The sequence below is a fragment of the Belonocnema kinseyi genome, chromosome 8, assembly GCF_010883055.1.
Source record: "Belonocnema kinseyi isolate 2016_QV_RU_SX_M_011 chromosome 8, B_treatae_v1, whole genome shotgun sequence".
In the NCBI taxonomy this organism is placed as follows: domain Eukaryota; kingdom Metazoa; phylum Arthropoda; class Insecta; order Hymenoptera; family Cynipidae; genus Belonocnema; species Belonocnema kinseyi.
The window spans coordinates 22,613,027-22,630,762 of record NC_046664.1 but is presented as its reverse complement, the minus strand read 5'-3'; positions in this window follow the sequence as shown (position 1 = coordinate 22,630,762).

The following is a 17,736-nucleotide window of genomic DNA, read 5'->3' as shown; positions in this document are numbered from 1 at the left end:
CAAGATGAGAATTAAAAGCAAACTGAATGTTAAATCAAAAAGCATGAAAGAGGGAGCTCTTCTTAATATTTTGACACCAAAATCATGTCGATACACCTTACCAAAATGAAACATTCTAATTTCGAGTAGGGTAGCAGTTGGTCAAGATTGCGAAGGCTCGAGGATTTTGTGATACACCGCAAACCTAATAAGTTACAGTGGGGACAGAATGGTTTAAGATTTTAAGGTCTTTTTGGCTATGTTACCAAAACGGAACATTCTAATTTTGAGTAGGGTAGAAATTGGTCAGGATTGCGAAGGCTTCGTAGTTTTTTCAGGCCCCACATACTTAATTAGTTACAGCAGGATAAGAATTGTTCAAGACTTTATAAGCTTTGCGATAATGTATACAAAAGAGATAATTCTACTTTCGAGTACGTTAGGAATTATTCAATATTTTGAAACCAATATTTTGAAACGTGAAATGAAGAATCACGAAATCCAGGTTTGACTGTTATTAAAACAAATGATAAAGTGGAAAAATACCTATCCTTTAACCAGATATTTTCAAGTTAATTGACATTTCTGAGCCTGAAAAAAATTCTTATCTCTCTAAGGTTCTCAAAGTGAAATAATATAAATGCGTCTCCCTATCTCTGAACACTATGAACACTATTTTTAAGCGGCAACGAAGACATTTATAATTTTTATTCTAATATTCATATGTTTCTAATTAACAAAATCTACTTCGCGTTTCCCGTTCCGCTTAATTTATATTGTAGTAATAAGTGCAAAAAAGTTTACATGCAAATATTACAAAATTGTTGGAACTCTTGATCAACTAATTTTAATAAAAATTTTACATTCAATTATTTTATTTACATTTTTTTGTGGAACATTCTGCTACTTTAGCTGAAAATTCAAAAAATTAGGTTAAAAATGAAGTTTTAAGTTAAAAATATAAAATTTTTTTGCGTTGAAAATTAAACTATTTTGGTTGAAAATTCCAATTTGAAAAAATTCAGGTCTTTTATCGAAATCCAACTTTTTGTTGAAAATTCTTGTCACTGGATTTAATATTTGATTGTTTTGTACATAATTATTTGTCCTTTTCTATTGTCTCGTCATCCCAAAATACGGTGGAATTAGTCCAATATTTTCCACAAACTTTGATGGTTGTCCTACATTTTGGGGAAGACTAGTTTTTTTGTTTGAAATTTTATCTTTTTTGGTCAAAGATTAAACTACAATTTAGTTTAAATGCATGTGTTTTGTTGGACATTTATCTCTTTTGTTGAAAATGCAATATATTGCGATAAAAAATATCAGAGATTCAAAGGATTTCAAATTGAATTCAATATAGTACCTACGTTAATTCTATGTAAAAAAATTATATTCATTTTACGTTATTATTGTCGTGAAAAAATCACCCTATTTCCCCTTTGTTGTGTCAAATTCAGGCTGTGAAAACACACATCATTTTTTGTAAATCAACTATATCGTTTAAGGTGCTGATCACTTCGAAAAATTGAGAAAAGTCAATGCGACAATTCAAGAGGCCTTAATTATCATTTACTATATAAAAATATTATCTAAGTTTCTCAAGGTGAGATAAGCAATTTACGATCTATTCTCGAAAAGGTGGAAAACATGAGTATTTCGGAATAGTATACATACATGAAATGTCGCAATGATAGTTAGTTAATCTGTTGTCAGAAATCTGCGTTAATATATTTCTATCTGTATTTTGAAAAATGAGAAGTTTTCATACTCTGATTTGCACTATGGTCGTCATTTTTAATTCTGTTCGTAAGTAAAATGAATAAATATAATACTTTAGCTACATAACCGTCAGCACGCAGTGTTCTTTTGAGACCGGAAGAAATCTAAAAAAAGACAGTGGATTTATTTACTCGTAGGAAATTTTGTAAATTCTTATAGTGTTATTAGAAGAGCTTCTTCAGTTAGGATTCAAAGTGGAACGTCATTTATAATTGAAATTTACGATGTCTTGGAAGTAATTTGGGTGAGATTGAACAAGCTATAATTTTTAGGGCATTTTTATAATTCTTATAGTTTTATTAAAAGAACTCATTAAATTACCTTTCCTCGCAATATTGCGACATGAGTTTCATAATATATTAACGTAATGCATGATATTATATCATAGTTAAAGTGATTCTAATCCTCTTGTTTCTTGCAGATCTAACTTCACAGTTCGACTGTCTACCTAACGGCGCCCCTATTCCATATGTTCCACGTCGTCAAACTTCTTCTTCACCTAACAGGCATTCTCCGCAAAGAAGTCTTACTCCTGCCGTGCCTTCTCTTCATGCCAGATCCAGGTCTCCTCATGCCAGGTTCAGGTCTCCTCATGCCAGGTCTAGGTCTCCTCATGCCAGAAATGATCCTTCATTAATATTCGGACATACAATGGAAACACTTCAATTTATTAGACTTATTCCGCTCAAAAATCCGAACCGGGTATTTGAAATTCAAAGATACAAGTTTCCTAATCATAAACCACTTGAATTGAGAGGAGCATGTAATGTATTTGTGCCCATACCAACCGAAGAGCAACTTGTTTTAACAACGTCCAGTGGTGACGTCATGGCAATATTGGTGATTAGTAATAAAATTTTTCGTGGAATGTATATTCATGTTAAAGGCGCTAGAAAACGGGCAAAAATAAATATAAACAACGGCGTGGTTGGAATATTAAACAAATATGAAGTGGAAGAAACTCCTATAGGCAACTATAATCCAATCAGTAAGAATTACAGAATACTAAATGCAAACTAAATATGAATCAGAATTCTCTACACCTCAATTAAGTTTAGGAAAATGTAAAAGTAAAATACATAATTGTTTGTGATCCGTTGTCGGAAAAAATTCTGTAAATAACTGGTTATTACAATAAAAAGTCAATGTATTGTCATTCTTCAGGCTTATGTATTTTTGCAATGCCTTAGTAGATGGGAAATAATGTGTGAACGTCAAATGGCATCAGTTTGCAAAGTTATTAAATATCTATTCAAATATTTATTTCAGCTGAAGCTGCTATTGTGCTTATAAATTGAGCTATTTTCTAAAAATTCCTCTAGTTATGATATTTTCTTAATATTAAGAACTTGGTTCTGTTTATTACTTAATACATATCTTGCTAACTTCGTCCCAATGAGTGAAAAAATTAGTAGTCTTCAAAATTAAATCATTTTTGTTTACAAACTTCAGTTCGCGATAAAAAAAATGCGAACAAGAATTAAACATGTGAGTTGCCAAAAAAACGTTCGTCTTTGAAATTTAATAATCTTTATACTTCTTCATAATTTTTTTATTTCATGTAAAAGTAATTTTTAAAAATACTAATTATCAGATAAAATTATAGTTTTTGAAATATATATTTGATACATATGTCTAAAAAACAAATATATTTCTACATTTTTTAACGATGCCTTGATTTCAATTTTATAATTTTGTAAAAATAATATTGAATATTTAGTGATAGTGTATAATGTTACGTGGAGAAATAAATGGATTACTATTTATCAACGTGAAACCGGTGATCCACGTAATATTAATATCATTTATCTACAGTATTTGTATTAAAAAATATGGAAATACGCGGCAATTGACGTGTGTAAATTTAATTCAACATACAACTCTCTGTATCAGTCGTCATAAAAGTAAAACAAGGTCGATACGAATTTTTATATTTTTTGTTTGTATTTGATCAATCTAAATTTTAAAATTATTCCAAAAGCTGTATTTTATAAAATAAACATATAATTCTTAATGATGCTGAGAAAAAAAATAATTGTATGTGATTAAGCAAATAAAAATTGATTAATAAAATATAAATTTGTTGAGTAATAAAGTTAGGTAAGTATTCTAAAATAAATATCATAGTATACAAAATTGAGAAAAAAGTGGACATCTATGGCTTGATGTTATTATATTTTAAAAATGAATAATAATTAATTGTTTCAATAATCACATAATGTTTTAAGTAAATTTATTAATAATTGATTATATTTATTTAAACAATTAAAAATGGTTGTACAATGCATAGTGGATACATAAATTGTCCACTAGTAATTATTTTTAATAAAAAAGAAGGCAGAAAATTCTAAAAATTAACAATCAGGCGTAAAAATTGGAAAAGTGGGTGCAGTTTGAATATTTTTGACACCAATTTTTTTTAAATCAAAAAGTCTCTGTACGGATATTCATAGTATTCCGAAATTTTAAGAATTGATCATAATGACTTTTCTCAGAAAACCAAAATTACCAGAGTAATAGAATTTACAAAATTTACAAAAACACGGAAATGAAGATTTGAAGCTAAACTACGCACGATATGAAAAAATTGAAGACAAAAAAAACTTTGCTTTTTTAAAGCTCTACAAGATTATCATCAAAACTTTTTTTTAATTCACCTGAAAAATTGAAAACGCAAATATTGATCACGTTGAAAGTAATGAAAAAATCAAAATTTAATTTGATGGACAAAATATGTAAGATGAAAAAAATAAAAAGACAAAAATTGTGCATCAATATGGAAATCGCTGCATTTGCATATATTCTTCTGAAATCAGCTGAATTTAATTCATTTACTTTCAATTTTTCGGCTGAAATATTTTACTAATTTTTTTAAAAAATCAACAAATTCGGTTAAAAATTAACTTTTCTGTTGAAAATATAATTAGTTTTTAGGAAATTCACTTCTTGGTCTAAACACTCAACTATCTTTTTAAAAACTCGTTCTATTTGGCCTTGAATATTTAAATATTTCAGTTGAAAACTTGAGTATTGGTTGGAAAATTCATGTTATGGGTATAAAATTCAATTCTTTGTAGAAAAAGAATTTTTTGTTAAAAGTTTAACGGTTTGGTGAAAATTTAGCTGTTGTGCGAAAATGTACTATTAGTTAAAACTTCACATTTCCGGGTTTGAAATTCAATTGTTTCCTAAATTTTTTGTTCGTTAAAAAATTCTTCTGTTAAGGTCAAATATTGATGATTTTGTTGAAAAATGGTTTTTTTGGTTAAAAATTATATTTTACATTTTTTTCCAATCCGACTTCTTTGTTAAACGATCTTCTTTTTTAGCTGAAAATTCTTACTTTATGATTGAAAATTCAATTATTATAGTAGAAACATTGATTATTTCACTGAAAAGTAACTTTTTTAATTAAAAGTTTATATGTTTTGGTCGGAAATTGAGCAAATTGTTTAAAAATTACCTTTGCTGTTAAGAAATCATATTTTTTGTTTGAAAAACCAAAGTCTCGTTGAGTTTTTTTTTGTGTTAAACGTTTAAATATTTGTTTAAAAAATTTTTTCTTCAGGTAAAAATTCAACAATTTGTTAAAACATCGACTAAATTAGTTTACTTATAATATTTTACAAAGTTTGAAATTATTAAATAATTGATTTAATCGATTCAAAAATTGCCTTAAAACCAATTGCAACAGCTAATTGGAAAGCTTCAAATATGTTAATTAACATTTATTCAAAAAAATATGATCAGAATTTCTCAAGGTAAAATAGTAATAAATTTGCGATATATTAACCATCGCTTCTGGTGGTTCGGAACCCACCTTAATCTGTAGGTCCCCCCATCGTGTACTTGACTTCAACTCAGTCCATCAAATCAAATAAAAATCCAACTCTAACAAAAAATGCCTTCGACATATTGGGCAGTATAAGCTTGTGATAATATTTCAACACAGAAATGTTTTTCCCATTACTCTTTATTATTATTAATATAATTATTAATAATGATTAATTATAAAAACCTTTCAGTGTTGAAATGTTGTCACAGGCTTATACTGCCCAACATGTCGAAGGCATTTTTTGTTAGAGTTGGATTTTTATTTGATCATTTTTGCACGGGGCTGTCCCGGTATATATCATCAGTTACGGACGCATTTTTATGATGCAATCAAGTGATCTGATGAGAGCAGTCTGCCCAAACATATTGGACAAAGCCTGGTTTTTACCCCATCATTGACGGACTGTGCTGCAGTCAAGTACACGATGGGGGGACCTACAGCTTAAGGTGGGTTCCGAACCACCAGAACCCCGGTAAAGGTACATTGAAAAATTTCTAGAGGTACCGGCTCAGGGATCGAACCCCGGACCTCTGAGGTGAAGTCCGAGTGTCTGACCAACTGAGCCACCGAGGCTCTTTAGCCACCGAAGCTCTTTATGCCAGCGAGGCTCTTTATTTATTATTTTTGTGGCGAAATGTTATAATTATTAATATATTCTCCATTTTTCATTGATGGGTTTTGGTGTTCTACTTAGTCCCTCTCCTCTTCGTTATCAGCCTATTTGGCATGGGAAACCCTGTCAGTAGCAATGCTACCTCCAACATTGCCGTCAAAGTCATGAGAGGAGAGTTCAAGCCCTACCGCGACATCAACGCGGAACACCTTCGGTAGGGTAAAAAACATTTCAGTGTTGAAATGTTGTCACAGGCTTATAACTGCTCAGTATGTCGAAGGCATTTTTGGTTAGAGATGGATTTTTATTTTATCATTTTTGCACGGGGCTGTCCCGGTATATATCATCAATCACGGACGCATTTTTTAAATGCAATCAAGTGATCTGATGAGAGCAGTCTGCCCAGACATATTGGACAAAGCCTGGTTTTTACCCCATCATTGACGGACTGAGTTGCAGTCAAGTACACGATGGGGGGACCTACAGTTTAAGGTGGGTTCCGAACCACCAGAACCTCGGTAAAGGTACAATGAAAAATTTCTAGAGGTACCGGATCAGGGATCGAACCCCGGACCTCTGAGGTGAAGTCCGAGTGTCTAACCAACTGAGCCACCGAGGCTCAGAGCTCAGGCTCAGGCTCAAATTATTATTATTATTATTATTATTATTATTATTATTATTATTATTATTATTATTATTATTATTATTAGAGGCCGGTCATGCATCTCGGGTTTGGGGAAAAAGCCAAATAGAACATTTTTAATTCTGAATATATGTACTTTCTTAAAATTGTGTTTCGTTATCAGCCACTAGAAAATTCGGAAGCGTACTCAAAGATAAGTAATTCATATCAATTTATCATAGTTTTACACTAAAAAAGAAATTTCAAACCTACAAACTGCAAATAACGCTGAGATTTTGAACCGGGGGGGGGGGCTCTATTTTTTATTATAAATTCTAAGATTTAGCCCTAAAATAAACACACACACAAAAGACAGTTACGCGTATAATCTAAACAATAAATAATACAAACTACAAAATAGCCTCGGAAAAGACTGGAACTTTAATTGACAAACAGGCATGCACACGGAAAATCTAAAGGTCATGTTTCAGGCGACGAATGGAGACTGGGTGTTTGGAATACTAGGGGAATAAATGATCTCAAGGTAAAAGAATGGCGCGAAACTATGGATGTGAGGAAACTAGATATTTTATGTGTGCCTCAAACAAAGAAAAAGGGATGTGAAATTAAAGACATGAAAAACGGCGTGTTGAAGGGCGGATTTAAAATATGGTCAGGATTAGTCAGTGAATCACATGATAAACAAGGAGTAGGTCTGATTTTGAATGAAAGATCAAAGCATCATCTCGGAGACCATGATTTCATATCTCCCAGACTGCTGTGGGCAGTCAGGATACCGAAAGAGTAACAGGTAATTTTAAGAATTCAAGAACAAACTATCACGGAGATAAATTATATGGTCTATGCTTAGAAAGGGGTCTATTTATCGCAAATACTTGGTTTAGGCATAAAATGATCCACGTGTACACCTGGTCTAAAGGAAATAGCCGCAGTATAATTGACTTTGTTGTTGCGGATGAAAGACTAAGAGATTTAGTCAACGATACAAGAGTCATGCGGGGTCCTGAATGCAATACTGATAATTACCTTCTGATCTCAAAAATTAACTTAGGTCAGGGATGGAGAAAAAAGAGAACCAAGAAAACAAAACAAACGCGAATCAAAATTGAGAACCTGCAAAAACCGGATGTACGAATAGATTTCCAAAATAACATAATCGAAAGCATAGATAGGGCAACATGGAAGGACCGTATAAAAGCAAAGACATAGAGGGCGCCTGTACAAAGTTACGGGATATCCTTGTTAGATGTACGATCGAAATGTGTGGTACCGCAGTCGCAGAAAGAATGTTTGGTGATGCGTGGTGGAATGATGAAATTCAGGCTGCCCAAAAAGCAAAGAAAGAAGCGTACAAGAGAACTTTGAACATCGCAGGTTTTATCGATGAGGAAAGAAATAGACGTAGACATGATTATAGACGCGAAAAGGGGATACTCAAACGATTAGTTAAGGAACGTAAAGGTACAATTAGAACAGAAGAAGAGATGGAAATACAAAACGACTTTGAAGGAAGCAAGAAACTGCTTTATAAAAAAATGAAAGAAAACAAAAGGACAGAATTTTTCAACATGAGAAATAGTAGAGGGGGAATCGTATATGATGCAGACGGAATGCTAGAAGCTTTCAGAGACTATTTTAGGAGACCATTCGGAGATGAAGCTATAGGACACGATAACTGGGATATTGAACACGATTTGATAGAAAACTAAATTTAGAAAGTCTGTGTCACCGAGGTTAGGGATATAATTAAGAACTTGAAAAACGGTAAGGCTGCCGGGGTAGACGGTATTCACGCTGAAATGCTTAAACACGGTGGCGAGTGCATAACACATAGACTTGCGAATTGATAAATTTATGTTTCGAGATGGGAGAGGTCCCAGACGATTGAAAAAAATCGATTATCATACCAATACACAAGATAAAGGGAGATAAAAGCGACTGCAATAATTACAGAGGGATTAACTTATTAAGTACCGTAAGTAAAATATACTCAAAAATACTTATTCGCAGGGTAATAAAAATAACAAAAGCAAAGATTTGAAAAGTCCTGAAAGAGTATGGAGTCAATGGATGGCTCCTACAAGCTATAAAAACAATATATACGGTAGCAAAGCGAGTGTAATGGTTAATGAGAAATTGAGTGACTGTTTCGATATTATTTACGGAATTTGACAAAGATGCGTTAAGTGTTGATGGTTATTTATATGATTTATGGACAAATGTTTGGGAATGGCTCTTTTCGAAGAAGAGGGGGTGGATCTCAGAACAGTTAGGGTACGTAGGTTAGCGTTCGCAGATGATAAGGATGTTATGGCAGAGTCAATCGAAGACTTACAAAGAATGTTGAATAAACTAGATGCAAACATGAAGAACATGAGCCTTAAAATTAAAGCAAATTAAACAAAAACTATGGTGTTCGAAGGAAAGAGTGAGAAAACACTATGCAATATTTTATTAAATGATGAGAGAATTGAACAAGCTGATAAGTTCGTATACCTTGGCAGCTTATTTACTAGGGACGGGAAGATAGATGAGGAATTAGATAGACGCATAAACGCATAAACGAAGGGAAGAAAGTTATCGGCAGAGCAGGTCCCCTTGTCAGAAGTAAAAATATATCAGATGAAGCTAAAATGGCAATACGTAATTCCATATTTGTACCGACTGTACTATACGGTAGCGAGACATGCACTTATCAAGAAAATGACAAGAGTGAAATTAACACAATTGACATAAGATTCATGCGCATAAAATGCGCGAAAACTCTGATGGACAAAGTAAGTAACGAGATAATTCTAAAAGAATGTGGTGTACAAGAGACGCTAGTAGACACATGGGAAAGAAATCGGTTAAGATGGTTCAGGCATGTTGAGAGAATGCCAAATAAAAGACTAACGAAACAAGTGTATCAAGGTAAAGTAAATGGCATCGTACCCAGTGGTAGACCGTGGAAAGAATGTTTAGACTGTGTAAATGAGACAGGACATTAAAGTATGGCGGAAAATAGTTAATAAAAAGAGTGTCAGTAGAGTGAACGACGCCTGAAACAAAGACCTTGGCTATTAATGGACCCAAGTGGGGAACCTTACATAACGACTTTGTGAGGATCTCACCTTGGGGTGATTGCTAGAGAGATTGAACAGCAACCTGGGTCGGAGCAGTGTTGCAGAACGAACTTGTTATTTACATTAGTAACACGAGAATTCCGGATCAATCTAAAATTTTCTATCCCTTTCCCTTATTACTCCTTTCCCCACCGAGTGAGTCACGCCTTCCCCTAAAGGGAAATGGCTTAATAGTGTAATTAGTTATTATTATAATTATTGTAATGATTAAATTATAACTTTGTTATAAAACTTTATCGTAAATATTTTTTCCTGAATTTAAAAAAATGAATATAATTTTTGCATTGATCACTATGGTGGTTATTCTGCACTTCATCTATATGATGAGAAGGTAAAAATTAAAATTTGTTCGCCAAAGTATAGGCGCTATATCAAAATATAAAGAGGAATCTTGTAGGCTTACTTAAGACGACAAATTTTCCTGCTCAGCATTTTGCGCTCTGTAGAATTGTTTAGCTGTAAATTTGAATTTTCAATTTTCTTATGGTAGTTTCTACATTTAAAACGAAAGCGGTTATCGCTTTTCAAAAATTGTTAAGAGAAATTTTGTAGCACTTTTCAAATCAAATAATTTTGTCTTCTTGCCTTTTTACTCTATCTTACACATTTTCGCGGAAAAAATTAATCATTATGCTCTTTAGTTTGATTTTTCATGGCGAAAATCATAAATATTGGCAGTAGAAGGATGGTTTACAAAATTTACCTGTATTTTCGGACCACAGATAAGTGTGCAAAAGGAACTTAAAACTGGAAAATCCCTTCAATGTTATCCTATCGTCAGGCAACATACAAACAGAACGACAGAGATTTTCGTAAAAATTATTTTTTTCTGAATCTGGAGGTCTCAAAACGTTGAGAATTTCGAAAACTGGACATGTCCGAATTCACAGTAATCTAAGACATTCCATATAAATAATGAGAATGTAAAAATATAATTCCTCATGGAATTTAGTTCAGGTTCAGAATGTTGGCTGTGAAACATTATATTATATTTTGTGCAATTTTGTAAGTAATTGAAATTTAAAGTTTTTAATGTTATTTAGTATTTTTAAAATAAAAACTGTTTGTTTTACCGAAAAGGAAATAATAATAAATTTATAGGGGATTATTGTACCAATAACTGAAGTTTATTCTTTTATTGTATCTTGTGTTGTTCTTCAACAAAAATTTGTTTTCCAATAATATTTTTTAGAATTAAAATAAAAACTCGCCTCATTTTTTTGGTATCTTTTCTTGTTTTTTTCAAAAATATAATTTTTTATTCAACAATGTTCAACAACTTAATATTTATATGTTCAATGTTTATTTCGAATAAAAGAACAATTTCTTAATCTTTTTTCCGTGCATAATTTCGCTGATTCATATTTGATCGTATCATGTAAAGTTTGATCCTAAAATGGAATTTATGATTTTTGTTTGTTTTTTGTGTGATTAAAATTGGAATTTTCAATTTTTGAAGACTATCCGATATTTTATCAAAAAGAGTCATGGGGATATATTGTTCGTACAGTACAAGTTCGATAAATTTCCTACTTCGGGGCTGTAGGGGCAGGAAATTCCAGGAATTGCAGACTTATCGGATGCCCCCTCTAGTACCACGATATTAGGTGCGCGCATGCGTAAATTATAGGCGCTAATCATCAAAAAAATAGCTGCGGGTAGTGGCAGAATCGCAATTATGTACACTTTTTGTGTACACTTTAGTGTACACTTACCGGACAGCAAGTTTATCGGCCTTGTAGTGTATGTTGGTGCACAATGAATAGCTTCTGATAGAATTTTTCAATCTTAAAAAAAAGTTTCCTAAAAAATTTGAAAACCGTTCTAACTTTTTGCATTTTAATAAAAAATAGCTGGTTAAGAAACTCGATCTTTCCTTTTGGTCTTTAAAAATGTGTCCCGAAGCACAATTCAATCGGACTAGTTTTTTAAAAGTTAATCGGTATATATAAAACCAGAACCACAACAGCACGACATCGACGCTGGACAGACAGACACACAGACGCATACCGACGTAAGAACTTTTTTTCCTGACTAAGGGGGACTAAAAACTTGGAAATTTAATGAAATCCGCGAAAGTCAGTTTTCACATTACACTAGAACCTTCTCATTATGACCATGAAGAAGATCAGATCGTGCGCGCATGATGGCCCTTTATCCATTCCTATATTGCGTCCGTCAGGCGTTTGCAAATGCTTAGCGGTTGTCAGAGTCGTACGTTGAGTGTGACTGCTGTTTTGTGACTGCTCATGAACAGTTAAGTTTACAGTTTAACTGTTTACCTAATGGCGGCTCTATTTTAAGTGTTTCTCGTCGTGAACCTTCTTTTTCTCCTGTCAGCCATTCCCCGCAAAGAACTCTTTCTCCTGACAAGCCTTCTCTTCCTGCCAGGTCCACTCCTGCTAGGCAGTCTTCTTTCCTCATACTTGGATTTCCACTTCAAAAAGTTAAATTTATTAGACTTATTCCCTACAACAAACCACACAGAGTATTCGAAATAGCAACACTATAGGGTAATAAGACCTTTCTTCGTGGACTATGATCTCGTGTTAATGACGTTCAGAAATGGGCAAAATAATTATCAACAGTGGCAGGGTTCACTGATTGAATTATGATGAAATAGATCAAACTCCCATAGGCAAACATAATCGAATCAGTAGGAATTATAAAATATAACATCTAAACAATATGTAAACCAAGATGCTGTACATCATAATTGAATTCAAGAAAATGTTAAAGTAAAATACATTATTGTAGTCTGAATAAAAAGTCAAAGTTATATTATAATGATGTACCTAATAATTTTCATGTGAAATCACATTACAGTAGATATATAATTTGTATCTAAATAAAGTATATATTCAGTTATCTTTTGCTGTAAGAATATCATTAACTCAGTTAATTTAGTCCGTTAAACCATTTGTTTCATCATAAGCTGCTTTTATTTTTATAATTTTTATTATAATGTTTTTTTTTAATTCTCAAGCTCTTTTCTTCAAATGAAAAATTTGATTCTTTGAATATGCTAATATTTTGTCTGCTTTTTCACACACTAATTCTAAACATTATTATATCAAATCTTTAAATCATAAAAATATTGACGAATATTAAAAATACATTTATATGTTTCCAAGAAATATTTGGTAAAATCTGTAGTACTGTTCTTTGAACAAAAAATTACATCTACAACTGCTTTAACTTAGATTTCACTGACTCACATCAATATTAATTTGTAATAATAATTTTATATATGTATTGAGCTCCGATAAAACCGTTTCTTTGATTGAAACTCTTGCTTTTAAAGAGATTATTCATTTATTTTTATTTAAAATTATTGTTTAAGTTGGATTTATTTATATTTAATTTAAATTTAATCATTACTTATTATATATTATTTTCAATTCATTAATTTTTGGTTTTAAATTGATCTATTTTGATTAACAATTCAAAATTTTGGTTAAAAATTTAAGTATATAATTGATAATTGATTTTTTTAAAGGGATTTTTTGTATTAAAAATGCAAAATTAATATTTTTTGAAAAAACCTTTTAGTTCCAAAATATTCTTTTTTGCCATAGCATTCAATTGTTTACTTGAAAACTCGTGTTTTGCGTTTATACTTCTGTTTTAGTTAATGACTTTGTTTTTAAATCATCTTTTTTGTTTAAAAATTCGCTTGTTTTGTTAAATTCTTTTGCTTTTTCAGAGGAAAATGCATACGCTTGGATAGCCAATTCAATTATTTTGGAAGAAAATTTCACTACTTGGTTGTAAATGAACTTTTTTACTGAAAATTCCTATTTTTTCTGTAAAATTAGAATACTATTTGAAAATTTCTTATTTCGGTTCAAAATGTAGCTATTTGTATAAAAATGAGCTTTCACGTTAGAAATGCATCTTCTGAACTCAGCAGTTTAACAATTTGTTGGAAGATCAGCTATTTTGAGAGGGTTAACGAGACGAAAATCTCAGAACTTTAACGGGTTTTAAATTGAACGCAATACAGTGCCGACGATAATTTGATGAAAAAATTATCTTTCCTATTCATCCTCTATTTTTAAGAAAAATCAACGAATTTCCTCAGATTTGAGATTATTTTGGGCTGTGAGAGCTGAAATTATTCTATGCTAAATAACTCTGAAATTTTTAATGCTCATAACTTCCCAAAAATAATCAACGAGACAGTTGAAGAGACTTTAATTAGCATTTACTTTTCAAAAAATTAGTTATGTTTAATAAGGTAAAACCGTCATAAACCTGCGAGGAAATCAACATTACTGGATTGAATAAATCAAGTCATGCTAACAGAGAAGCAATTTATATATAATCTATACTTAGGAAGCTGAAAATTATGAGTATTTCAGAAAAGTATACGTACAACAACCATCGTATTAAAATTAATTACTTAGGCTTTTTTTAAACTTCTGCGTTATTACTTTTGTCTCTGTTTTGCAAAAATGAGGATGGTCTATACTCTGATCGTCCCCATCTTCTTCATTTTAAATTTTGTTGGTAAGTGAAATAAATTTGTATAATACTTCTTCTACTCAACAGTTATCGCAGAGTGTCACAAAATTCTTCTATTTTGGAAAGTCAACTATTCACCTTTTTTGGTTAAAGAACTGCATTCTTTAAAATTGCAATTTAAAATACTTGAGCTTTGGTTCACTTGAATTGAAATGAGCTTTAATTTTGTTGAGACAGAAAAAAAGCTGTAAACTTACAGTGAATTGATTTATTCGTAGGGAATTTATTTCAATTTTTACATGTTTATCAGAAGAACTTACAGCTTTTTACACGCTATTTTGTCACAAGGAGTTCTCGATAAACCCACGCAACTAATATAAGTGTGATCTTTTTTCTGCTTGCAGAATTGAGTTTACAGTTTGACTGTTTACCTAATGGCGATCCTATTTCAAATGTTTCTCGCCATGAACCTTCTTCTTCAACTGACAGACATTATCCAGAAAGAAATCATCCTCCTGACGAGCCTTTTCTTCGTGCCAGATCAAGGTCTCCTCCTGGCAGGCAAGCTCCTTCTATCGAACTTAGATATCGACATGAAGACCTTAGTCTGATTCGGCTTATACCCCTCAGGAATCCACGCCGGGTATTTGCATTTCGAAGACTCACTTTTCCTCACGGTAAACGACTTGAAATTAGATCAAAACATGGTGTCTATGTGCCCGTGCCAAACGAAGAGCAAACTGTTTTAACATCATCTACGGACGACGTCTTGGCAATACTTGAGCGGAATTATAGATCACTTCGTGGAATATATATTCGTGTTGTAGGAATTGGAAAACGGGTGAAAATAAACTTAAACAGCGGCGTGGTTGACTTATTGAGCCAAGATGAATTGGATGAAACTCCCACAGGCAAAAATCATCCAATCCGTAAGAATTATAGAATAATACATGCGAATGAAATGTAAACCAAAATCCTCTACATCATATTTCAATTTAAAAAATGTAAAAGTTTAATACATTATTGTTTGCGATCCGATTTTGGATCAAAATGCTGCTCATAACTGACAATTACAATAAAAAGTTAATGTATTATCATTCTTAAGGCTAACATATTTTTCAGTGTACTCAACATTACTTTTTTATGTCGGACGACACTACAGTAGAAAGAAAATAATGTCTCTATAGTCCAGTCATGTGGTCGTAAAAAATAGTGCAAATCCGGTGATATCTTGCACAGTGAGAATATTAATAATAAAGTTATAAAGAAATCTTAAAATTATTAGATTTGAAAGATAAAACGAAAAAACAATATTAATTCTTGTTTAACGTCCAAAATTCAAATTTAACAAGGAAATTCTGGCAAATAAATGATAAATAAATATTATAAATATTACATATAATGAACAATTCCTTTGTTTAAAGAAGCTCCATTTAGTCAAAAATGACATTAAGCGTTTTCTACTATTTGAAGAATAAACTTGAGCGATAATTTTTATTTCTATTTTCAGAGTTTTTAGAATGACATCAACACTGAACGGTAGTAACTATCTCTGATTATAATACAGATTCCGTTATTACTCTGATAATAAACTAAACACCTGGCTTTATATAACGAATATTCCTGAAGAACTTTCTCGAGTGAAATCCATGAAAGACGAGATTTCCAAAAAAGCACGACTTCGGGTTTTCGATGAGAATAGAACAAAACCCGAAAACGAGCTATTTACAAAAAAGTGAACTATAGGAATTTACCTATAACTTCAGGTCGAAATGTGCCGCATTTGGTAGGTGCTAATTTGCGGTTTATTGTAGTAAGAACCATGCTTTTTTTAAATTACAGGTAGTATCGTCTACTTTAATTTATCTGTTGATAATTTTTAGATCTGGCCATCAGGGTGCGAGCTACAGAGAAAAAAAACATGTGATTGTTAGGAAGAGATTGGAAAAAATCGGGGTTCTTTAAAATGCCGTAACTGCTAGACTTGTCGTTATAGAACAACGTTTTTTTAGTTTTACACCAAATTTCAACTATTAAAATTTTTTCGAGAACACTTTTACCTCTTAAATGCACAGGAAAGCCATAATCCAATGGAATGTGATATTTTTCACCTTTTCCTAACAAAAATATTGAGTTCGGAAACGAAATCCTGTTCACAGAACCTGACCCCCCCCCACTCTTAATTTTTGAGTTTTCTATAGCCCACTGAATTGTGCCCCAAATGCGCTCAAATGCGCCATCGATTGACATTTTTGCGCCACAAAACTGTAGGAGTTAGGTCAGGTATTACGCGGGGAGGAGGGGCAGCGTAACTCTATACCCCCATTTGAAAAATCAAATTTTAAATTACATGATCTTTCATAACTTCAAATGCGCTCAAATGCGCTACCACTAAAATTTTTTGCGCTAGCTAATTAACAAAGATATCAAACTTGGTGGGAGGGGTCGCAGTGTTACGCTGGTGTAAAATCCTCAACAGTGAAGTGCAATATAAAGTTGAGGACATGGATTCGTTTGACTTCAAATGCCCTCATATGCGCGACTTTAAAAATTGACCAAAACAATAATCAATCCCCTTATTTTCAATTGTTATCGATCTACCACCCGATAATATCTCCAAATAACTTTAATTACATAATGAAAATTTATAATGATTTTTTCGTCAAGGATTTTAAATGCGCTCTTATGCGCCACCCTCAAAATTGACAAAACACCATCACCAACCGCTTAATTACCACTTGCTACGATTCACTATTCAATTATGTCTCCAAATGACTTAAATTGCAGTATAAGAATTTCTAATGGTGAATTGAAAATGAGGGGGTTGATTATGGTTTTTTGTCAATTCTGAAATTGGCGCATATGAGCGAATTTGAAACCCCATAGGAAACTCCCTTTATCAATGGGGCTCTAAAGCTTTTTATTTTGTTAATTATTACTTCGTAAAATTTTGTTACCTCTATATCTTGGGCAATTTTCAAAATTTTTAAGAAAAAATTATGGCGCATATAAGCGCATTAGAAGTTGAAAGAATTCATGTCTTCAGCTTTATATTGCAAATCACTGTTGAAGATTTAACACCTGCGTTATACTGCCCCTCCCCCACTCCAAAATATGATATCTTTGTTAATTAGCTAGCGCAAAATTTTTTAGTGGTGGCGCATTTGAGCGCATTTGAAGTTATGAAAGATAGGTATGATGAATTTGAAAAAAAGGCAATTAGTTTAGAAAAACGATGCGAGCCCCCCCCCCCTCCATTTCGATCGTTGAAACCCCATAGAAAACTCCCTTC